The 25,625-nt window shown below is 40.5% G+C and overlaps 1 protein-coding gene and 1 long non-coding RNA gene across 3 annotated transcripts in view; one reads left to right on the top strand and one right to left on the bottom strand.

Moving 5' to 3' along the window:
• CHMP7 (charged multivesicular body protein 7) overlaps positions 1-25,625 on the top strand; it is a 362,230-nt gene that overhangs the window by 21,453 nt on the left and 315,152 nt on the right. Inside the window, exon 2 of one of the 2 annotated variants that reach the window (XM_053717984.1) lies at positions 24,692-24,881. The exons of the other annotated variant lie outside the window; for it this stretch is intronic. The gene's annotated coding sequence lies outside the window, so the exon portion shown is untranslated. The remainder of the gene's footprint in view (positions 1-24,691; positions 24,882-25,625) is intronic. 2 annotated transcript variants of the gene reach the window in all.
• LOC128663589 (uncharacterized) overlaps positions 24,884-25,625 on the bottom strand; it is a 59,667-nt gene continuing 58,925 nt past the window's right edge. The window contains exon 3 of the long non-coding RNA XR_008402886.1: positions 24,884-24,936. This is a non-coding gene — a long non-coding RNA (uncharacterized LOC128663589). The remainder of the gene's footprint in view (positions 24,937-25,625) is intronic.

The following is a 25,625-nucleotide window of genomic DNA, read 5'->3' as shown; positions in this document are numbered from 1 at the left end:
GGGAAAGTGCAAGTTAGCACTCAAAGGGTTAATGACCGACGACATACGTCCTACAACAAATGGACGTTAAAGGGACTTTCCGGTCAAAATGTAAATGCACATAGATTTATTACATATTTGAATAGAAACATATTTGCAATATACATATATTGGCAAAAATGCTTCTAGTAAGAGTTATCACTGTTATAGAGTTAACATCTTTCTCTGCACGTGCATGTGAAGCATAGCTAGATATTGTCACTGCACCCACATATTAAATACTGCAGCTCCTCCGATCATCAGTGGGGCTTGTATCATGTCAGCAATTAACAAATTGAGTCATTACCAGAAGGTACAAGCACCTTAGGCTCTCAGAGCAAGTGTTGTGGTGTTTAACATGCTGGTGCACGGTGCATACTTAAATACACTTTTAAAACAGCTATAGCTTTTATAAGAAGCATTTTTGCTAATACATGTATATTACAAAATTGCTTCAGTTCAATACCAAAATGTACCTATGGGGTTTGCAATTTTGGATGGAATATCCCTTTAACGACCAACGAGGTACCATGTAAGTCGTCAGGGGTTTCAAGTGGTGGAAGCGATCCTGATCGCTTTCAACTGCTTTCATGTTATTGCAGTGATGCCTCGATATTGATGCATCCTGCAATAACATTTTATAGGCATCCGATGCAGAGAGAGACACTCTGTTGCCCTCTCTGCATCAGTCAGCGATGGTGCAGATCGTTGGTGGGTGGTAGCCATTGCAGGGAGGCGGGAGGGCGGCCATCGCTGGAGGATATCCGTCAGAGGGGGGTGGGATCACGTGCAGAGGTGACAGGACCATGCACAGGCGCAGGCACGCGCACGGGGACGGGGGCGTGCACAGGGGCAGGAGCGGGTGGGAACGCTACACTATGAGACAAGCTGTTAAGGGAAGGAGGGAGAGAGAAGGGGGGGAAATTGTATCTAAGGGATCTGGGAGGTGGTGGGGAGTAGGTAATTGAGGGGGACAGCTACACTATAGAAAAATTGTGTTTTTTATTTTTATATAAAAAATAAAAGCTAATTATATGGCTAACTGGGTAGTGGCAGTCAGCTGCCAGTACCCAAGATGGATGCAAATAGGTAGAGGGGGAGGGTTAGAGAGCTGTTTGGGGGGGGATCAGGGAGGTTGGGGGCTAAGGGGGGATCCTATAAGGCAGAATATATATTTAAAAAAAAAAGTCTTTTATTTTAGTACTGGCAAACTTTCTGTCAGTATTTAAGATGGCGGGGACAATTGTAGGGTGGGGGAGGGAAGATAGCTGTTTGGGAGGCATCAGGGGGTGGGATGTGTCAGGTGAAAGGCTGATCTCTACACTAAAGCTAAAATTAACCCTACACACTCCCTACAAGCTACCTAATTAATCCCTTCACTGCTGGGCATAATACATGTGTGGTGTGCATCAGCATTTCTAATTACCAAAAAGCAACACCAAAGCCATATATGTCTGCTATTTCTGAACAAAGGGGATCCCAGAAAAGCATTTACAACCATTTGTGCCATAAGTGCACAAGCTGTTTGTAAATAATTTCAGTGAAAAACCTAAAGTTTGTGAAAACGTTTGTGAAAAAGTCAATGATTTTTTTTTATTTATTGCATTTGGCGGTGAAATTGGTGGCATGAAATATACCAAAATGGGCCTAGATCAATACTTTGGGTTGCCTACTAAAAAAAATACACGTCAACTGATATTCCTGACAGATATCAGTGTTCCAATGTAACTATCTTTAATTTTGAAAAAAATAGCAAAGTGCTACTTGTATTTATTGCCCTATAACTTGCAAAAAAAGCAAAGAACATGTAAACATTGGGTATTTCTAAACTCAGAACAAAATTTAGATACTATTTAGCATGGGTGTTTTTTGGCGGTTGTAGATGTGTAACAGATTTTGGGGGTCAAAGTTAGAAAAAGTGTTTTTTTTTTCATTTTTTTCATCATATTTTATAAAAAAAAATTATAGTAAATTATAATATATGATGAAAATAACATCTTTAGAAAGTCCATTTAATGGCGAGAAAAACTGTATATAATATGTGTGGGTACAGTAAATGAGTAAGAGGAAAATTACAGCTAAACACAAACACAGCAGAAATGTAAAAATAGCCATAGTCCCAAACGGTCAGAAAATTGAAAAGTGCTGTGGTCACTAAGGGGTTAAAGGGATATGAAACCCAAATTTTTTCTTTCATGATTTAGAAAGAGCTTGGAATTTTAAACAACTTTCTAATTTACTTCTATTATCTAATTTTCTTCATTCTCTTCATATCCTTAGTTGAAAGGCATATTTACATATGTTCAGTAGCTGCTGATTGGTTGCTACACATAGATGCCTCGTGTGATTAGCTCACCCATATGCATTGCTATTTCTTCAGCAAAGGATATCTAAATAATGAAGCAAATTAGATAATAGAAGTAAATAGTAAATTATTTAAAATTATATTCTTTATCTGAACCATTAAAGAAAAATGTTGGGTTTCCTGTCCCTTTAACCCCTTAATGACCGGACCATTTTTCAATTTTCTTACCCTTAATGACAATGGCTATTTTTACATTTCTGCAGTGTTTGCGTTTAGCTGTAATTTTCCTCGTACTTGTTTACTGTACCCACACATATTATATACCGTTTTTCTCGTCATTAAATGGACTTTCTAAAGATACCATTATTTTCATCATATCTTATAATTTACTAAAAAAAAATGATAAAATATGAGGAAAAAATGGAAAAAAACACACTTTTTCTAACTTTGACCCCCAAAATCTGTTACACATCTACAACCACCAAAAAACACCCATGCTAAATAGTTTCTAAATTTTGTCCTGAGTTTAGAAATACCCAATGTTTACATGTTCTTTGCTTTTTTTGCAATTTATGGGGCAATAAATACAAGTAGCACTTTGCTATTTCCAAACCACTTTTTTTCAAAATGAGCGCTAGTTACTTTGGAACCCTGATATCTGTCAGGAATACCTGAATATCCTTTAACATGTATATATTTTGTTTTAGAAGACATCCCAAAGTATTGATCTAGGCCCATTTTGGTATATTTCATGCCACCATTTCACCGCCAAATGCGATAAAAAAAAAAAAAAGTTCACTTTTTCACAAATTTTGTCACAAACTTTAGGTTTCCCACTGAAATTATTTATAAACAGCTTCTGCAATTATGGCACACATGGTTGTAAATGCTTCTCTGGGATCCCCTTTGTTCAGAAATAACAGACTTATATGGCTTTGTGGTTGCTTTTTGGTAATTAGAAGGCCACTAAATGCCGCTGCGCACCACACATGTTTTATGCCCAGGAGTTAAGGGGTTAATTAGGGAGCTTGTAGGGAGCTTGTAGGGTTAATTTTTAGCTTTAGTGTAGTGTAGTAGACAACTCCAAGTATTGATCTAGGCCCATTTTGGTATATTTTATGCCACCATTTCACCGCCAAATGCGAGCAAATAAAAAAAAAAACTTTACATTTTTCACAATTTTAGGTTTCTCACTGAAATTATTTACAAACAGCTTGTGCTATTATGGCAGAAATTGTTGTAAAAGCTTCTCTGGGATCCCCTTTGTTCAGAAATAGCAGACTTATATGGCTTTGGCGTTGCTTTTTGGTAATTAGAAGGCCGCTAAATGCTGCTGCGCACCACACGTGAATTATGCCCAGCAGTGAAGGGGTTAAATTAGGTAGCTTGTAGGGAGCTTGCAGGGTTAATTTTAGAGATCAGCCTCCCACCTGACACATCCCACCCCCTGATCCCTCCCAAACAGCTCTCTTCCCTCCCCCACCCCACAATTGTTACCGCCATCTTAAGTACTGGCAGAAAGTCTGCCAGTACTAAATAAAAGAGTTTTTTTTTTTTTTTTTTAAATAAAAATTATAAAATATTTTAGTTGTGATGGACCCCTGCCTTAGCACCAACCTCCCTGATCCCCCCCTCCAGCTCTCTAACCCTCTCCCCTACCTAATTACCGCCATCTTGGGTACTGGCAGCTGTCTGCCAGTACCCAGTTTGGCCCCATTGGCCAAACTATTTAAATTTTATTTATAACTTTTATTTGTATTTTTTATACAAATTTATTTCTGTAGTGTAGCAGCCCCCCCACAATACCCCCACCCCCTCCCCCTCCCAGATCCTTTTATATGTAAAAAAAAAAAAAAAATTAAACTTTTTTTTTTTAACTTTTTTTTTTTAACTTTTTTTTTTCCCCTTCCTTCATTGGTGTCAGTGTGGTAATGCGCGCACGTGCACGCGCATCCACGTGCACGCGCGCGCACGCTCCCTCCTCCCACTGGGCAAAGGCACCATCGGCACCATCACTACCGGTGCAGAGAGGGCCACAGAGTGGCTCTCTCTGCATCGGAGGCTTGTAAAGGGGTATTGCAGGATGCCTCCATATCGAGGCATCACTGCAATACCCTCAGAGCTGCTGGAAGTGATTGTGATCACTTCCAGCACTCTGTTAGACAACTGACGTACCAGGTACGTCCATTGTCATTAACTGCTTGTTAATGCATGACGTACCTGGTACGTCAGTTGTCATTAAGGGGTTAAAGGGATACTAAACTCAATTTTTTTTATTTAATGATTTAGATAGAACATGCAATTTTAAGCAACTTTCTAATTTACTCCTATCATCAATGTTTGTTCATTCTCTTGCTATTTTTATTTGAAAAGCAGGAATTCAAAGCTTAGGAGCCAGCCCATTTTTGGTTCAGCACCTGGGTAGCGGCTAAATGTAGCCACCAATAATCAAGAGCTATCCAGGGTGAAAAACCTAAAATCGTCTGACTCCTAAGCTTTGCATTCCTGCTTTTCAAATAAAGATAGCAAGAGAACTAACAAAAATTGATAATGGGAGTAAATTAGAAAGTTGCTTAAAATTGCATGCTCTATCTGAATCATGAAAGGGAAAAAAAATGGGTTTAGTATCCCTTTATTTATCTTGGCATCCTTTGTTGAAGGAGCAGTAATACACTACTGGGAGCTAGCTGAAAGCCCATTACAAGAAGCATATATGTGCAGTCACCCATCAGCAGCTTCTAAGCCTACCTAGGTATACTTTTCAACAAAGGCTACAAAGAGAAGTGAACAAATTATATAATAGAAATAAACCGGAAAGTTATTTCAAATTGCATACTCTGAAACATGAAAAAAAAAGTGTTTCATGTCCCTTTAAACACTTTATTAAAAGCAAATATTAGCATGAGAATAAATGTGTGTTATTTAATTATGCTAGTTGTTTATATATTAAAAAAAAAAGTGTAAAGTTTTAGTGTCCATAAACTAGGGTGACCAGACGTCCCCGATTTCCGGGGACAGTCCCCGAATTGAGGAGACTGTCCCCGGACAAATTATGTCCCCGGAAAGATGGTCAGCAGTGATGCTGCAGGCAGAAGATTGCTGAGAGTTTTATTTTGTAGGCAGCAGCATGGTGAGTAGGGCCCAGACCAGGAAGAAGTGGTATGAAAAGAGTATGCGTTGAGGGTTGTAGGGGTTTGGAGCAAAGAACGTGTGCTCTGCTGAACCCAGGGGGAATATCTGGCTGGGCTGTACCTCCACTCACTGGCAGTGATTGTCACTCTTCCAGTTCCTACTCACCCTCTCTATCACTGTCACTAAAAGAGATGCTAGAGTGAGTAGGGACCACGGCAGAGGGAACAGGAAGGCTACCCGGGGCACACTAATCCATATTGGTGGAAGCGCTCTGTCATATTATTTAATTTCAGAGCGGGAGGGAGGAGCACTTGCCCGGAGTTACACATTGGAAGTGTGAGGGGAAGTATGGGGGCTCCCAGAGCAGCACTTACAGCATTTATGGATATTCCCCCAAAAGGGATGCTGGACGGGCAGGTCTCCTGATGGTTGGGAGGAGGGTGAGCTGGGTGTTGTGTGACAGACAGGGGTAGGGCTCTACTCATATAGCACATATAATGTGTAGCTGGGGCAGGGGCTGTCTGCAAGACTGGCAGGGATATAGGGGAGAGAGGAGGGAAAGTGACCCCAGGGATAGGAGGGAGAGAGACAGGGAAACTGACCCTATGGATCTCTACTCCTTTCAGTGTTGTCTCCTCCCTTATATTGGTGTTTCTCCCCTTCTTTCAGTGTTCTCTTCCCCCTTTCATTGTTCTCTCCCCCATTTCAGTGGTCTCTCTCCCCCCTCATTAAGTGGTCTCTCTCCCCCCTCATTAAGTGGTCTCTCTCCCCTCTTTCATTGGTCTCTCCCCTCTTTCAGTGGTCTCTCTCTCCCTCTCCCCAGTCTCTCTCTGTCCTCCCCCTGTCTCTCTGTCCTCCTCCTCTGTCTCTCTCTGTCCTCCTCCTCTGTCTCTCTCTGTCCTCCTCCTCTGTCTCTCTCTGTCCTCCTCCTCTGTCTCTCTCTGTCCTCCTCCTCTGTCTCTCTCCGTCCTTCTTCTCTGTCTCCACTGTCTTTCTCTGTCTCTCTCTGTCTCCCACTGTCTTTCTCTGTCTCTCTCTCTGTTCTCCTCCTCTGCCTTTCTCTGCCTCCAACTCTGTCTCTCTGTCCTCCCTCTCTGTCTCTCTCTCTGTGTCTCCCCCTCTGGCTTTCTCTCTGTTCTCCTCCTCTGCCTCTCTCTGCCTCCAACTCTGTCTCTCTGTCCTCCCTCTCTGTCTCTCTCTCTGTGTCTGTATCTCTCTCTCTCCCCCTCTGTCTCTCTCTCTGTCTCCCCCCCCCCCTCTTTCTCTCTCTCCCCCTCTGGCTTTCTCTCTGTCTCTCTCTCTCTCTGTCTCCCCCTCTGGCTTTCTCTCTGGCTCCCCCTCTGTCTCTCTCTCTCTTTGTCTCCCCATCTGGCTTTCTCTCTGTCGTCCCCTCTGGCTTTCTCTACCCCTCTGTCTCTCTCTCTCTCTCTCTCTCTCTCTCTCTCTCTCTCTCTCTCTCTCTCTCTCTCTCACTCTGTCTCTCTCTCTCTGTCTGCCCCTCTGTCTCACTCTCTCTGTCTCCCCCTTTGTATCTCTCTGTCTCCCTCTCTCTCTCTGTCTCCCCCTCTGGCTTTCTCTCTGTCTCCCCTCTCTCTGTCTCCCCCTCTGGCTTTCTCTCTGTCTTCCCATCTGTGTGTCTCACTCTCTTTCTCTCTCTGTCTCCCCCTCTGTCTCTCTCTCTCTCTGTCTCCCCCTCTCTCTCTGTCTCCCCCTCTGGCTTTCTCTCTGTCTTCCCATCTGTGTGTCTCACTCTCTTTCTCTCTCTGTCTCCCCCTCTGTATCTGTCTCTCTCTGTCTCCCCTTCTGGCTTTCTCTCTGTCTCTCTTTCTTTCTCTCTCTGTCTCCCCCTCTGTCTCTCTCTCTTTGTCTCCCCCTCTCTCTCTGTCTCCTGCTCTGTATCTCTATCGCTGTCTCCCCCTCTGTCTCTCTCTCTGTGTCTCCCCCTCTCTCTCTCTCTGTCTCCCCCTCTGTCTCCCCCTCTGCCTCTCTCTCTGCCTCCCCCTCTGTCTCACTCTATCTGTCCCCCCCCCCTCTGTATCTCTCTCTGTCTCCCCCTCTCTCTCTGTCTCCCCCTCTGGTTTTATCTCTGTCCCCCCCTCTGGTTTTATCTCTGTCTCTCTCTGGCTTTCTTTCCCTCTTTGTCTGTCTTTCTCTCTCTCTCTCTCTCTCTCTCTCTCTCTCTCTCTCTCTCTCTCTCTCTCTCTCTCTCCCTCTGTGTCTGTCACTCTGTCTCCCTTCTTGTCCCAATGTCTCCCTCCAAAATTGCAGTTAGTGGATAATCACAAATAAATATAGTTTTTTTTTATCATTTGCCAATAAAAAAAAAAATGTCCCCGGATTTCATATTCAAAATCTGGTCACCTTACCATAAACCAATAAGCGTCATCATGTTGTAACCTAGGTTCTATGTTCTCTGCTGAGGCCAATTAGGTACAGTTATATATAGGTCACTATAGTGGGCAGCCAATGACTGTGTGGAATATTGTAGTGTCTGCACTTCCTATTTTAACAGGACTTGGAAAAGCCACAATTTTCAGAAATAAATTACAGGAAATTAGAACAAAATAAGCAAAGTTATTGTTTTTTTACCACACTCAGGGACACTTAAGTCTAAATTAAACTTTCATGATTCAGATACAGCATGCAATTTTAAACAACTTTCCAATTTACTTCCATTAACGAAATGTGCACAGTCTATTTATATTTACACTTTTTGAGTCACAAACTCCTACTGAGCATGTGCAAGAATTCACAGCATATACGTATATGCATTTGTGATTGGCTGATGACTGTCACATGATACAGGAGGAGTGGAAATAGACATAACTTTGCAATTTATTTAACTAAAATCTACTACTCATTTGAAGTTCAGACTAAGTGCTATTGCATTGTCTTCTTATCATGCATTTGTTGATTATGCAAATCTACCGTGTTGACTGGTCCTTTACATTTTGTATTAGAATTTCAAAGTCTTTAATTATTATTTTTTTTTTTAAACAATTATAGGTCTAATTTCAGTTTGCTTGAAGGGTTTCTTTGGCTGGCCTAGTGATTCTTTTACCACACTTGTTAAAAGAGTTTGGCAACTGTTTTCCCCACAGCTACTGACAAAGGATTACAATTATTCTAACTGCATGGTCACAAACAACTGAGGCTTCGAACAAGGCTTTGCTAGAGTTTAGAGGCAGGGTCCTTAAAGGTCATTTCGATAGGCTTAGAAGCGATTTACTAGATTTGTTCTAATGTTCAGTTCAGAGGCGTAACTAGGAACCACAGGGCCCAGGTGCAAGAATCTGAATCACAGGGCCCAGGTGCAAGAAGGGTCCCCCACCCCAACATTGAATTTGATACATATCTTTTTTTTTTTTTTTTTACATTTAACACAGAAAAAAATGTGAATCAGATTACGTCTGCAAAAGGAGGTACCATGTGCCCACAGTCTGTGAGATGGTCTGACCCCCTATAGTGACACTGTTCAACCCACCAGTACTGTATATAGTGAGTCAGTGACACAGTCTGTAATCTGCCGGTGAAATGGCTGGCCTGACCCTACCTGCCCCAGTACTTTATAAAGTGACCACAGTAGTCAGTGACATGGTCCAGCCCCCCATACTGTATATAGTGGTACTGTATAGACTGACACTGTTTACCAACCGCCCCCCCCCCCCCATGCTGTAGTAACAAGGTCAGTAATTTGCTGGTTCCACAAACAATACACACACACATACATGCATAAAGACACACACAGTCACATACACACACACATAAACACCAATGGGTAAAACAGAAATACTAACCCCTGTACTCAGAGACACTAGTAAAGCATCATGTCACACTCACATGATATCAGTGCAGGCAGTGGCAGGTCAACGGTTTTTATTTACTTGGAGGCACAGTCGGAATTGCGACCTCTGCACCCCCTGTAGTTTTGCCCCTGGTTCAGTTGTAGCAAACTCAATTCTTCATTGTTCATGTTTTCCAGCCAGAAGGCTTGTGCATTCGGCACTTAACAAAAACCACAGTTGACCACCGCAAGCCATATTTGACAATTTTTGGATCTGGATTTCTTCATGTGAAAGTGCAACACACTAAGATCACTGCAAATCAAGATCTTAGTGTGTTGCAAATCTATCTCCGAAAAATGCTGAATGTGGCTTGCGGTCGCCATCTCCAGTATTCATTTAGTGTAGAATAAACAGAACGCATAAGCCTAGTATTGACTGTCCCTACTGGTCATGCCAAAGGAGAAAATATTGAATTTGATAGTTAATGTAATACTGGTGATGTGGTTGCTTCTATAAAGTGGTCTCAATTGAGACTGGGCCTGCACTTCTAGGGGGCCTATCTGGATCCAGACCAGACTTGCATCATGTCTAGCCCCTCTGAGTGCCAGTCCTGAAGAAGCAGTGCCAATTGCTCTTATGTGGTGATGGCACAGCTTTTGCTGATTGCAGAAAAAAGAACAGAAAGGGCACTGATGAAATGGGGGCCCTGCCACAGCCTTTTCCCAGAGGCCTAGTGGTTTAGTTATGCCTCTATAAGGTTTACAACATAAACCACTCTCTCTTGGCATAACGACAGGCAATATGGGCAAAGTGCAAAACCTGCTTTTGGAGTAAATGTTTATTAAGTACTTAAAAAGAAATTAAACTCCAAATTCAAATCTTCATAAATTAAAATAAATAAAATGTATGTTGCAAAATGCCACAAACTGCTTGACCTGGCTAAATATTAGATAGTGATTGCTTAGAACAGAGCACATATTAATTTACAACTATAATTTAATTTTTCACAATCAAAGGGAGATTAGATAACATACTCACAAGGGTTTTCAAATAGTTTATTAGCGTTTGTCACTTTTTAAAGGCAATTTTTGGAGTTTTATAAGTGTTAAAAGTTGATCTTTTTGTTAATTAGTGCTTAAAGGGACAGTATACTACTCATGCAAGCAGCTGATAAGGATAAACGATCATAATAATAAATGGGAGGTTGATTTCTGCTGCTGCTTCCTGCTGGCATATTATTTTGTAGCCAATACTGCAGTATTTAAATTACCAGTATAGGTGGTGGTTTCAACAACTACTTTGAATGACAACATAAAAGTAAAGGGGTTATTTGTAAATTATTTAATACACTCCAGCATGTCAATCATAACTGGGAACACTGCATTTGCACATATCTTTGTGTGTTACACTTTCACAATAAGAACTCTAACTCCGAAAAGAACATAATTCTGCTGGTGGCTTCCATATTCAGCATTTGTTTTGCAATGAAACAGACAAATGCACATGCCTAGTTAGGGGGAGGCAGTTATTTTTCAATAGCCAAACTCCATCCTACCATTTGCCTTATTTGGAGAAGCCAATATGGGCTTTAGTCCACAGACAACAAGGCTAGGCATTGTCATATATTTTGTATAAAGTGAATTTGTTTTGCAGTTGTTATCTCACAAAGCTTATTAGAGACATATATGTAGCAGAGTTAGTCTTAAGAAGTCAGAAGGGTGCATTCCAAAATCTTAGAGTTAGACGTTTTCAGTGAAAAAAATACATGGAAAGGGAGTAAAATGAATAATGAAAATAGATTGCAAATATCAGTGTTTACTGGACTGTTTGATTTGGATAACAAACAAACAAAAAGTTTATTAAAGTATTAGACCAGACTGATCTGTAAGAAAACCCTTTACTTTAGAGTAAAAAACTGCATTAATAATACATAAACAGCATAAAGTGTATGACAAAATCGCTTACATTTATATATTGAATGAGATTTATCAAATTTAAATTTGTTAAACAGCTGAAATCCATATCCAGTATAGAATGGATTTCAAGGGACAGTATATTGTAAAATTGTTTTTCCCTTAATGTATTTTCAATGACTTGTTATGTCATATATATGCCCACTCCCAACCATTTTACCTCATATATTTCTCCGGGCTGGATGCTAGAGACACCTGGAGTGGTCTTGCACCCCCACTATACAACCAGGGATGATTGAATTTCAATAAAAAAATTAAATACTTGGAGAGCATAGCAGGGGGAAGGCCTTATGCCATATAACTACTCCTCAAATTGTGCTGCCCTAGGTACAGACTTAGCTGGAATAGGTCAAAATAGACACCTGAATAAACCTTGAACACTTCACAATTTTCTAGCGGATTACCTCTATGTAATAACACAGAACTTGAATACCTAGAGATAATGACTGAAGGCACTTTTTTAGTGACTCTTCACCACTGTATTTGCCATTATTATTATTATTATTATTCTTTATTTTAACGGTGAAACAATACAATGTAAGACAACATTTTTCAGACAAATACAGGGGGAATTGAGGGCCCTATTCCCATGGGAATTTACAATCTAGATGGGTAGGAGGATGGGAAACAGGAAGTGGGGACTGCAAAGGTGAGAATGATATTAGTGAGGAGATAGAGGGCAACTGTTAGCTAAGTGCAGGGGTGAAACTACAGGGGGTGCAGAGGGCGCAGGTGCAACTGGGCCCCTGAGCGTGGGGGCCCAGCTTTAAAAAAAATATATTTTTTTTTTTATAATTTTTTTTAAAATAAAAAACGTTAACCTACCACTGCCTGCACTGATATCCTGTGAATGTGACATGACTACAGGGGTTAGTGTTTCTGTTATACCCATTGGTGTTTATGTGTGTGTGTGTATGTATGTGACTGTGTGTGTATTTATGCATGTATGTGTGTTTGTGGAACCAGCAAATTACAGACCTTGTTACTACAGCATGGGGAGGGGGGAGGGGGTAAACAGTGTCACTATACAGTACCACTATATACAGTATGGGGGGTGATCCATGTCACTGACTACTATGGTCACTTTATAAAGTACTGGGCGGGTAGGGTCAGGCCAGCCATCTCACCGGCAGCTTACAGACTGTGTCACTAACTTACTATATACAGTACTGGGGGGTTAAATAGTGTCACTATATATATACAGTAATAGGGGGTCAGACCATCTCACAGACTGTGGGCACAGGGTACCTCCTTTTGTAGACATGTAATCTGATTCACATTTTTTTCTGTGTTAAATGTAAAAAAATAATATATATATATGTATTAAATTCACCTTTTTTGGAGGTGGGAGGGGTGGTGGGGTGCCCTTCTTAGATTCTTGCACCTGGGCCCTGTGGTTTCTAGTTACGCCTCTGGCTAAGTGAAGTTAGTTTGTTAATAAGTTGGGTGATAAGCTTCCCTGAACAAAAAGGTCTTTAGGGAACGTTTAAAGGAGGACAGGTTAGGGGAAAGTCTGACAGCTCTAGAAAGTGTGTTCCAGAGGGTTGGTGCATCTCATTGCCAGATTTTAAATGTGCTTAAGCCATTCACTGGCTTCCTTGCAGGGATCAATAGCATGAAGTTGGATCTTGGTTTTCCGCAGACACATTGTTTTCATATTCACACCGCTGTTTTTCTTTAAGTCACTTCAAATCAAAATCCAATTTCCAAACTATTCAGATGTGTGGCTGAAAACCCAAGTTTCAATTATATGGAGCTCTTCCATGTCCAAGAGGCATTTGTGACTGTGATTGTACAGATTGTTTCTATCTTTTGCTTACTCTATTCCTCAACACAGCCAAATAGACAAAAAAATGTATATTTATTATTTATTTTAATAGGGTTAGGACTGTCAAGAACAAAAGTGAATCTTGCATACTTATTGGCTGAGACAGGAGTCAATCAACTGACAAGGACATTATGTAAACCATTCATAGGCGTGGCTCTGCTGCACAGTGTCCCTGGAAATTGTTTTCAAATGATGACAACTAGGCAGGTAGGTCAATTTCAGTGCCTACCTACTAGCCAGTGGTATCAGCAGGGGGGCACTGCCCCCCAACTTAATAGCTGGTCCCCCTAACTGTGACTCTCCCACCTCCCAGGATCCTGGCCCGCCCCCTGACTACCCAGCCCCACCCACAAAATGCACAGTCACACCTCTCCTGTCACGACCATGCCCAAAAAATGCCAGTGGGCCTCTGTTTTTTTCTCCTCCAATAATTAAGTCCTGGAGACGCCACAGCTATCAGCCCAAGCAGCACAAATCTTCTGTCATTCTTGGGTTACTTGAGGACTTGAGATAAGGTTCCAGAAGTAGACTGAGCCTTGTTGTTCTACTTTTTTTGTTTAACTTCCTTGTCCCACTTTAACTTCTTTTATTTCCTTGTCTCACTTAAATTATATCTGTTTTCTCTCAAAATAATTATTTGAATGTCTGTCATCATGACCGAGATTTCCGTCTTTAACTGCACAATGTACAATTGACTTTAGCTGCAATATCTTTTGATACTTAAAGTAAAGGTAAAGTTAGCTGCATATGAAAACCCCTATAGTTTGCTCTTTAACATTGCAATGCAGTCGCTAAGTTTTTATAAATGTTCAAATTATTGTTTTTACGAAAAATAAGTTTTATCACCCCTACCGCTTCTTCTCAAACTCCTCCCCGATTGTACTTCCGCTTTTCTGTGTCTCATCGTAGAGACCAGGCCCACCCACTCTCTACGTCGGCATTTTGCGCGTGCACGGGTACATTTTCATATGTGCATGCACAACTTTCAGCAGATACATTGTATTCAATGAGCAGTATCGAATTGCTTTTACTCACTTGTAACGAGATCGATCTCTGTGCAGCTATTTGATTCAGTGTAGTACAGTACAGTGTAAGTCTTACGGAGCATGCGCGTCTCATGAACGAGCATGATAAATAGTGTAGAAGCTTAGAGTTGGGCGCATGCGCTCTGATGACATAGTATATGCTGTGTTGACCACCCCGGGGGGAAAATGCTGATTGGAGGACACAGTATTAGTCAAATGTCAATCATTCTTATCAAAAAGTCGGACGGACGAGAAATTGTTGTCGGATGCAACTTTCAAAGTAAGAATTGCGGTAATAGAAACACATATATGCAAAATGATGAATGAAACTTGGGCTAATTTTTTATGTACTTTAAGGGGTAGTTAACGAGTGCGCTCAAGTTTACCTTGCCTTTAAATGGTAATACATTTGTTAAAAAGCATGTAATTTTTTTTTTTTTATTATTTCTGATTATAGGACACCAATTTGTTCACCTTCTCAGATAATCTCTGTGTTTGGTTGTGAATTGATGGATCTGCTGTGAATTTATGTTGATATATTAGCTCATTTTAACTGCTTTGTTCACTAAGGCCTAGATTTAGAGTTCGGCGGTAGCCGTCAAAACCAGCGTTAGAGGCTCCTAACGCTGGTTTTGGGCGCCCGCTGGTATTTGGAGTCAGTGATTAAAGGGTCTAACGCTCACTTTTCAGCCGCGACTTTTCCATACCGCAGATCCCCCTACGCCATTTGCGTAGCCTATCTTTTCAATGGGATCTTTCTAACGCTGGTATTTAGAGTCGTTTCTGCAGTGAGCGTTAGAGCTCTAACGACAAGATTCCAGCCGCCTGAAAATAGCAGGAGTTAAGAGCTTTCTGGCTAACGCCGGTTTCTAAAGCTCTTAACTACTGTACCCTAAAGTACACTAACACCCATAAACTACCTATGTACCCCTAAACCGAGCTCCCCCCACATCGCCGCCACTCGATTAAAATTTTTAACCCCTAATCTGCCGACCGCCACCTACGTTATACTTATGTACCCCTAATCTGCTGCCCCTAACCCCGCCGACCCCTATATTATATTTCTTAACCCCTAACTTGCCCCCCACAACGTCGCCGCAAGCTACTTAAAATAATTAACCCCTAATCTTCCGACCGCAAATCGCCGCCACCTACGTTATCCCTATGTACCCCTAATCTGCTACCCCTAACACCGCCGACCCCTATATTATATTTATTAACCCCTAATCTGCCCCCCTCAACGTCGCCGACACCTGCCTACACTTATTAACCCCTAATCTGCCGAGCGGACCTGAGCGCTACTATAATAAAGTTATTAACCCCTAATCCGCCTCACTAACCCTATCATAAATAGTATTAACCCCTAATCTGCCCTCCCTAACATCGCCGACACCTAACTTCAATTATTAACCCCTAATCTGCCGACCGGAGCTCACCGCTATTCTAATAAATGTGTTAACCCCTAAAGCTAAGTCTAACCCTAACACTAACACCCCCCTAAGTTAAATATAATTTTTATCTAACGAAATAAATTAACTCTTATTAAATAAATGATTCCTATTTAAAGCTAAATACTTACCTGTAAAATAAATCCTAATATAGCTACAATATAAATTATAATTATATTATAGCTATTTTAGGATTAATATTTATTTTACAGGTAACTTTGTAATTATTTTAACCAGGTTCAATAGCTATTAAATAGTTAAGAACTATTTAATAGTTACCTAGTTAAAATAATAACAAAATTACCTGTAAAATAAGTCCTAACCTAAGATATAATTAAACCTAACACTACCCTATCAATAAAATAATTAAATAAACTACCTACAATTACCTACAATTAACCTAACACTACACTATCAATAAATTAATTAAACACAATTCCTACAAATAAATACAATTAAATAAACTAGCTAAAGTACAAAAAATAAAAAAGATCTAAGTTACAGAAAATAAAAAAATATTTACAAACATAATAAAAATATTACAACAATTTTAAACTAATTACACCTACTCTAAGCCCCCTAATAAAATAACAAAGCCCCCCAAAATAAAAAATTCCCTACCCTATTCTAAATTAAAAAAGTTACAAGCTCTTTTACCTTACCAGCCCTGAACAGGGCCCTTTGCGGGGCATGCCCCAAGAATTTCAGCTCTTTTGCCTGTAAAAGAATAAATACAATACCCCCCCCCCCAACATTACAACCCACCACCCACATACCCCTAATCTAACCCAAACCCCCCTTAAATAAACCTAACACTAAGCCCCTGAAGATCTTCCTACCTTGTCTTCACCATACCAGGTTCACCGATCCGTCCTGAAGAGCTCCTCCGATGTCCTGATCCAAGCCCAAGCGGGGGCTGAAGAGGTCCATGATCCGGTCAAAGTCTTCATCCAAGCGGGGCAGAAGAGGATCTTCCATCCGATTGAAGTCATCATCCAGGCGGCATCTTCGATCTTCTTCCATCCGGAGCGAAGCGGCAGGATCCTGAAGACATCCAGCGCGGAACATCCATCCGGACCGACGACTGAACGACGAATGACTGTTCCTTTAAGGGACGTCATCCAAGATGGCGTCCCTCGAATTCCGATTGGCTGATAGGATTCTATCAGCCAATCGGAATTAAGGTAGGAATTTTCTGATTGGCTGATGGAATCAGCCAATCAGAATCAAGTTCAATCCGATTGGCCGATCCAATCAGCCAATCAGATTGAGCTCGCATTCTATTGGCTGTTCCGATCAGCCAATAGAATGCGAGCTCAATCTGATTGGCTGATTGGATCGGCCAATCGGATTGAACTTGATTCTGATTGGCTGATTCCATCAGCCAATCAGAAAATTCCTACCTTAATTCCGATTGGCTGATAGAATCCTATCAGCCAATCGGAATTCGAGGGACGCCATCTTGGATGACGTCCCTTAAAGGAACAGTCATTCGTCGTTCAGTCGTCGGTCCGGATGGATGTTCCGCGCTGGATGTCTTCAGGATCCTGCCGCTTCGCTCCGGATGGAAGAAGATCGAAGATGCCGCCTGGATGATGACTTCAATCGGATGGAAGATCCTCTTCTGCCCCGCTTGGATGAAGACTTTGACCGGATCATGGACCTCTTCAGCCCCCGCTTGGGCTTGGATCAGGACATCGGAGGAGCTCTTCAGGACGGATCGGTGAACCTGGTATGGTGAAGACAAGGTAGGAAGATCTTCAGGGGCTTAGTGTTAGGTTTATTTAAGGGGGGTTTGGGTTAGATTAGGGGTATGTGGGTGGTGGGTTGTAATGTTGGGGGGGGGGTATTGTATTTATTCTTTTACAGGCAAAAGAGCTGAAATTCTTGGGGCATGCCCCGCAAAGGGCCCTGTTCAGGGCTGGTAAGGTAAAAGAGCTTGTAACTTTTTTAATTTAGAATAGGGTAGGGAATTTTTTATTTTGGGGGGCTTTGTTATTTTATTAGGGGGCTTAGAGTAGGTGTAATTAGTTTAAAATTGTTGTAATATTTTTATTATGTTTGTAAATATTTTTTTATTTTCTGTAACTTAGATCTTTTTTATTTTTTGTACTTTAGCTAGTTTATTTAATTGTATTTATTTGTAGGAATTGTGTTTAATTAATTTATTGATAGTGTAGTGTTAGGTTAATTGTAGGTAATTGTAGGTAGTTTATTTAATTATTTTATTGATAGGGTAGTGTTAGGTTTAATTATATCTTAGGTTAGGACTTATTTTACAGGTAATTTTGTTATTATTTTAACTAGGTAACTATTAAATAGTTCTTAACTATTTAATAGCTATTGTACCTGGTTAAAATAATTACAAAGTTACCTGTAAAATAAATATTAATCCTAAAATAGCTATAATATAATTATAATTTATATTTTAGCTATATTAGGATGTATTTTACAGGTAAGTATTTAGCTTTAAATAGGAATCATTTATTTAATAAGAGTTAATTTATTTCGTTAGATAAAAATTATATTTAACTTAGGGGGGTGTTAGTGTTAGGGTTAGACTTAGCTTTAGGGGTTAATCCATTTATTAGAATAGCGGTGAGCTCCGATCGGAAGATTAGGGGTTAATAATTGAAGGTAGGTGTCGGCGATGTTAGGGAGGGCAGATTAGGGGTTAATACTATTTATTATAGGGTTAGTGAGGCGGATTAGGGGTTAATAACTTTATTATAGTAGCGCTCAGGTCCGCTCGGCAGATTAGGGGTTAATAAGTGTAGGTAGGTGTCGGCGACGTTGTGGGGGGCAGATTAGGGGTTAATAAATATAATATAGGGGTCGGCGATGTTAGGGCAGCAGATTAGGGGTACATAGGGATAACGTAGGTTGCGGCGGTTTACGGAGCGGCAGATTAGGGGTTAAAAGTGTAATGCAGGGGTCAGCGATAGCGGGAGTGGCAGATTAGGGGTGTTTAGACTCGGGGTACATGTTAGAGTGTTAGGTGCAGACGTAGGAAGTGTTTTCCCATAGGAAACAATGGGGCTGCGTTAGGAGCTGAACGCTGCTTTTTTGCAGGTGTTAGGTTTTTTTTCAGCTCAAACAGCCCCATTGTTTCCTATGGGAGAATCGTGCACGAGCACGTTTTTGATGCCGGCCGCGTCCGTAAGCAACTCTGGTATCGAGAGTTGCATTTGCGGTAAAAATGCCCTACGCTCCTTTTTTGGAGCCTAACGCAGCATTTGTTTTAACTCTCGATACCAGAGTTAAATTTATGGTGCGGCCAGAAAAAAGCCCGCGGAGCGTTAACAGCCCTTTTACCGCCGAACTCTAAATCTAGGCCTAAGTTTTTTAACATTGGGAAAAAAATCTTTATAGATTATAGATTTATAGATACTTAAACTGTATATAATAATTAATTACTCTGCTCTAATAGTAACAAATCTGTTCTCTGATGTTCTTTGGGGTACTTAAAAGCGAAGGTCAACTTCACACAACTGCCCCACGGCATTGGATATACTTTGCAAAATGAGGGTGGGTTTAATTAATCAAATTTATTATATTTCATTATTTTTAAAATGTTTACCTTTTGAGTGCTCTAACGATAAGCACAGCTTTCCCGCCCGGCATTTTGTCAAATTGATTGACAGTTGAAGATTTTTAAAAAAACAAATCCTTATTTCCCCTGGGCCGTGACGTTTATGCAAAGGGGCTGAATGCCCAGGCGGGAAAATAAGGATTTGTTCTTTTAAGAATCGTCATCAATTTGAAATAACACCGGGTGGGAGAACTGCGCTTATCGTCGGAGTGCTCAAAAGGTAAAAAATTAAAAAATTATGAAATATAACAAATTTGATGAATTAAAACCCTTCCTCATTTTGTGAAGTCTATCCCAGTGCCATAGGGCAGTTGCGTGAAGTTGACCTTCACTTTAAACAGATATTAAAGATGAATAATAAAATTATCTAGAGCAGCAATGTACTTCCACTCCAGACATTGCAAGTGATAAAAGGCTAAGTACAAAAGTCTGCCTCTTGCGTTGCTCAGGGGCCATGTTCAGCTCAGGACTGGAAGTGTATTGCTGGTCCACAGCAAACTTTAAAGGGACAGTCAACACCCAAAATAAACTTGATTTAATCATTTACTTGCCACACATCCTTCTTCCTATTCTGCAGTCCACAGTGAATCACAATTTTTTTTTTAAAAACCAACTGTTCATGTAAAAAAATGGAAGCCAAACTCCTAAGTTTACGTCATTTTGAAGCTGATTGTAACAGCAAATCACATGAGTTTCGGCCACGACGTTAATGCCCAATTGCGCATGCACAGTTATTTTGTATCGTTGCTAGCGGCCTCTTTATTCAAGGAACTGTAAGAAGGTTCCTATTTCAGTGACGGACCGCCGGTTCTTTGCGCATGCGTTTAGCTAAAGGCTCGTCATCAAGTTTGGCGGGCACGGGAATATTTCAAACAAGCTCCGGGGAAGAAGACAATGGGAGGAGGAGTTTGAGTTCCATTTTTCCCCCAAAACGACTTGAATTCAAATTAAAGAAAATAGCGATTCACTGCGGACTGCAGAATAGGAAGAAGGATGTGTAGCATAATCGTGTGGCAAGTAAAAGATTAAATCAAGTTTATTTTGGGTGTTGACTGTCCCTTTAAATAAATGTTATAAAGTAAATACATGCTAGACATAATGATGGAGAGATTCGCCTTAGAATAATATGGTAGTTGTATTTTTACAATTTTATTAGTTTAAATATTTAAGATATAAGTGTAAAAGTTTAGTTTCTATAAAATACTTTAGTTTCTATACAGTAATGGGTGCAGTCATGTTTGAACTTTATCTTTGTGCAAACAAAGCTATGTGGAATCCTTTTTAGATTATCATATGTCCCACACAGCCTTGTTTGGACAGTCTCTTTCAGTGCCTGTTTTATATCTGTTCCTAATTATCTTCAGCAGGGGAAACAGATAAGGGGCAACTCAAGTTCAAACATGGCAAAGCTCAGTAAAATTTAAAAAAACAAACAAATTTAAGATGTAGAATACAGAAATCTTTTTTTTTTCCTTTAAAGTGATGGTAAATTCTCCAGCATAAAGTCACATATAATGTAAACTCCTGTGCTAACTAGCATATCGATCTGCTTTTAGCATTAAAAAGTCCAATCTAACTTTAATAATTAAGGTTTTTCTCCTGCTCTGGTAACTGTTGTAATGCAGCCTCTGTCAAAGAATTTCTCTTTAGCTTCCTTGACTGGCAGTTGTTTAAGCCAATCAGAGCCTCACCATGCGCCCCATGTAAAGTATTGACAGTACGCTCCCGTGCTTGTAACTCTGACTGCAAGAAGAACTGCGCATGCGCAACTCGATACGCTGTTTGCGCATCAGAATGTGATTTCTGTTGCGCAAATGGCGTCGTGAGTTGCGCAGTTCTTCTTGCAGTCAGAGTTACAAGCACGGGAGCGTGCTGTCAATACTTTACATGGGGCACATGGTGAGGCTCTGATTAAACAACTGCCAGTCAAGGAAGCCAAAGATAAATTCTGTGACAGAGGCTGCATTACAGCAGTTACCGGAGCCGGAGAAAAACCTTTAAAGGGGCATGAAACCTAAAACATTTCTTTCATAATTGAGATAGAGAATAGAATTTTAAACAACTTTCTAATTTACTACAATTATCTAATCTGTTTTATTCTCTTGGTTTAGGCCTAGATTTGGAGTTCGGCGGTAAAAGGGCTGTTAACGCTCCGCTGGCTTTTTTCTGGCCGCACCATAAATTTAACTCTGGTATCGAGAGTTAAAACAAATGCTGCGTTAGGCTCCAAAAAAGGAGCGTAGAGCATTTTTACCGCAAATGCAACTCTCGATACCAGAGTTGCTTACGGACGCGGCCGGCCTCAAAAACGTGCTCGTGCACGATTCCCCCATAGGAAACAATGGGGCTGTTTGAGCTGAAAAAAAACCTAACACCTGCAAAAAAGCAGCGTTCAGCTCCTAACGCAGCCCCATTGTTTCCTATGGGGAAACACTTCCTACGTCTGCACCTAACACTCTAACATGTACCCCGAGTCTAAACACCCCTAACCTTACACTTATTAACCCCTAATCTGCCGCCCCCGCTATCGCTGACCCCTGCATATTTTTTTTAACCCCTAATCTGCCGCTCCGTAAACCGCCGCAACCTACGTTATCCCTATGTACCCCTAATCTGCTGCCCTAACATCGCCGACCCCTATATTATATTTATTAACCCCTAATCTGCCCCCCTCAACGTCGCCGACACCTGCCTACACTTATTAACCCCTAATCTGCCGAGCGGACCTGAGCGCTACTATAATAAAGTTATTAACCCCTAATCCGCCTCACTAACCCTATCATAAATAGTATTAACCCCTAATCTGCCCTCCCTAACATCGCCGACACCTACCTTCAATTATTAACCCCTAATCTTCCGATCGGAGCTCACCGCTATTCTAATAAATGGATTAACCCCTAAAGCTAAGTCTAACCCTAACACTAACACCCCCCTAAGTTAAATATAATTTTTATCTAACGAAATAAATTAACTCTTATTAAATAAATTATTCCTATTTAAAGCTAAATACTTACCTGTAAAATAAATCCTAATATAGCTACAATATAAATTATAATTATATTATAGCTATTTTAGGATTAATATTTATTTTACAGGTAACTTTGTATTTATTTTAACCAGGTACAATAGCTATTAAATAGTTAAGAACTATTTAATAGTTACCTAGTTAAAATAATAACAAATTTACCTGTAAAATAAATCCTAACCTAAGATATAATTAAACCTAACACTACCCTATCAATAAAATAATTAAATAAACTACCTACAATTACCTACAATTAACCTAACACTACACTATCAATAAATTAATTAAATACAATTCCTACAAATAAATACAATTAAATAAACTAGCTAAAGTACAAAAAATAAAAAAGAACTAAGTTACAGAAAATAAAAAAATATTTACAAACATAAGAAAAATATTACAACAATTTTAAACTAATTACACCTACTCTAAGCCCCCTAATAAAATAACAAAGCCCCCCAAAATAAAAAATTCCCTACCCTATTCTAAATTAAAAAAGTTACAAGCTCTTTTACCTTACCAGCCCTGAACAGGGCCCTTTGCGGGGCATGCCCCAAGAATTTCAGCTCTTTTGCCTGTAAAAAAAAACATACAATACCCCCCCCCCCAACATTACAACCCACCACCCACATACCCCTAATATAACCCAAACCCCCCTTAAATAAACCTAACACTAATCCCCTGAAGATCTTCCTACCTTGTCTTCACCATCCAGGTATCACCGATCCGTCCTGGCTCCAAGATCTTCATCCAACCCAAGCGGGGGTTGGCGATCCATAATCCGGTGCTGAAGAGGTCCAGAAGAGGCTCCAAAGTCTTCCTCCTATCCGGCAAGAAGAGGACATCCGGACCGGCAAACATCTTCTCCAAGCGGCATCTTCGATCTTCTTCCATCCGGAGCGAAGTGGCAGGATCCTGAAGACCTCCAGCGCGGAACATCCATCCGGACCGACGACTGAACGACGAATGACTGTTCCTTTAAGGGACGTCATCCAAGATGGCGTCCCTCGAATTCCGATTGGCTGATAGGATTCTATCAGCCAATCGGAATTAAGGTAGGAATTTTCTGATTGGCTGATGGAATCAGCCAATCAGAATCAAGTTCAATCCGATTGGCTGATCCAATCAGCCAATCTGATTGAGCTCGCATTCTATTGGCTGTTCCGATCAGCCAATCAGAAAATTCCTACCTTAATTCCGATTGGCTGATAGAATCCTATCAGCCAATCGGAATTCGAGGGACGCCATCTTGGATGACGTCCCTTAAAGGAACAGTCATTCGTCGGCTGGAGTTTTGTCGTTAGAGCTTTAACGCTCACTTCAGAAACGACTCTAAATACCAGCGTTAGAAAGATCCCATTGAAAAGATAGGATACGCAAATGGCGTAGGGGGATCTGCGGTATGGAAAAGTCGCGGCTGAAAAGTGAGCGTTAGACCCTTTAATCACTGACTCCAAATACCAGCGGGCACCCAAAACCAGCGTTAGGAGCCTCTAACGCTGGTTTTGACGGCTACCGCCGAACTCCAAATCTAGGCCATAATTTGTTAAAAGAGCAGCAATGCACTAATGGTTTCTAACTGAACACATGGGTGAGCCAATCACAATCTGTATATATATGCAGCCACCAATCAACAGCTAGAACCTAGGTTATTTCCTGCTCCTGAACTTGCCTAGATAAACCATTCAGCAAAGGATAACAAGAGAATGAAGCAAATGAAATAAAAGAAGGTAGATTGGACTTTTTAATGTTAAAAGCAGATCGATATGCTAGTTAGCACAGGGGTTTACATTATATGTGACTTTATGCTGGAGAATTTACCATCACTTTAACTACACATAACTAAACATTTTATATTACAATCCCATACTGTTTAATATACCTTAACCTATCCATTTAAAGGGGCAGTAAACCTAGAAAATAATGTTATATAATCCTGCACATAGTGCAGAATTATATAACATTATATTAGTGCTAGCTTTATGTAACATAATATTGCTGCTGGAATTTTTATTAAAAAAGAGGGTTTTTCAGACCCGCCCTCTGTGCTCTACTGAGCGGGTCTGGTTTTCCCTCTGAGCGCATCTGGGCACGTCTAGTCACAGCCCGGGCCGATCGCGCCATTACACTCAATGTAGCTCGCTCCTGCTCTGTCTGACAGCGGGAGCGAGCTACATTGAGTGTAATGGTGCATGGTTTAATGCAAACATTCCCAAACACTCCCAAGCATTTTGTCTGAAGCTACCACTTAGAGCAGGGGCACTAAAATGTTTTTTTTTTGTTTAGAGGGCAAGTTACTTATGGTGGGATTTTGTGTAATACTATATCTAGGGAAGACAAATTGTAGCTGGTGATGTGCACTTATAGAAAGCCCCTGCTAGGGACACTAGTATGCATTATGTATCACAAGGTACTACCCATTAATGGAATATTAATAGTATTAGTTCTGTTAGTTCACCAACTATAACTATTGGCTTTTACTATATGAGAAGATAACCAAACAACTCCCTGTTGTGAATGTATATTATCTATCTGTCTGTCTGTCTGTCTCTTGTCCTAGAAAAAAAACTGTACTCCTGCTCTGCCTCTCTTGACCTACATCTACACAAAGAATTACATTTGTGGAAAAAGTGGATATGATATTAGCACAAATCCCACAGCTGCAAACAGACACACAGGTACAACTGGAAAATCAGACTGAAAAAGGTCAATAACGCAATCCAGGCACGTTTGATGATTCAGCAGTGTCAGTAAGTGGCTGAGCATCGATCTCTTAAAAGCAGATGCAGTGTCATATGCAGATTCCTAGAATGGTTTAAAGGGACAAAAAAAAATTGTAATTACAAGGTTTTTCTGATGTCTTATAACAGATTAACATCTGCTGAATGTGAAAGTGTTTAGAACAGATTAAGACCTTGCTTTCTTTAATTGCCTTTTAATGACCAAACTCCACCACTTAACTTATTTGGAGAAGCCACTTTGGACTTGTTACTGGATACATGGGACAAAGCAGGTATTGTGTCTTCTTCATTGGGGGGACTCCTATCCTTATGTTTTTAACGAAGATACAGCATTAATGAATAATTTAATTGTAACACTGTAGCCATTTGTACATATGAAACAACAGAGTGCATGGATCCATTGTTCTGTATTTGTTACAGGAGTAGACAAATGTTTGCTGTCAGTTTATTACTAAAGGTTGCACTGGTTTGCAGTTCATTATCTCATCATCTCTGCTGAGGCCAATTACGTACAGTTATGTAGCATGGCTAGGCTTGTGAAGTCTGCAGTGTGCACACAGTTTTCATAGTTAAATTACATGAAAAGGCTGACAAAATAAATAATGTATATTGCAAAGTTTTACTGCACATAATTAAACATTTTTTTATTACTATCTCAAGGTGTTTTATGACCTTTACATTGCAAGCATTCCGTTCTGCTTATAGATGTAAATGTGTGTACAGGGGCGGAACTACCATCGGTGCAGCAGGTGC

Source organism: Bombina bombina, chromosome 6, assembly GCF_027579735.1.
Source record: "Bombina bombina isolate aBomBom1 chromosome 6, aBomBom1.pri, whole genome shotgun sequence".
NCBI classification, from domain to species: domain Eukaryota; kingdom Metazoa; phylum Chordata; class Amphibia; order Anura; family Bombinatoridae; genus Bombina; species Bombina bombina.
This window is presented reverse-complemented; position numbering and strand designations above follow the sequence as displayed.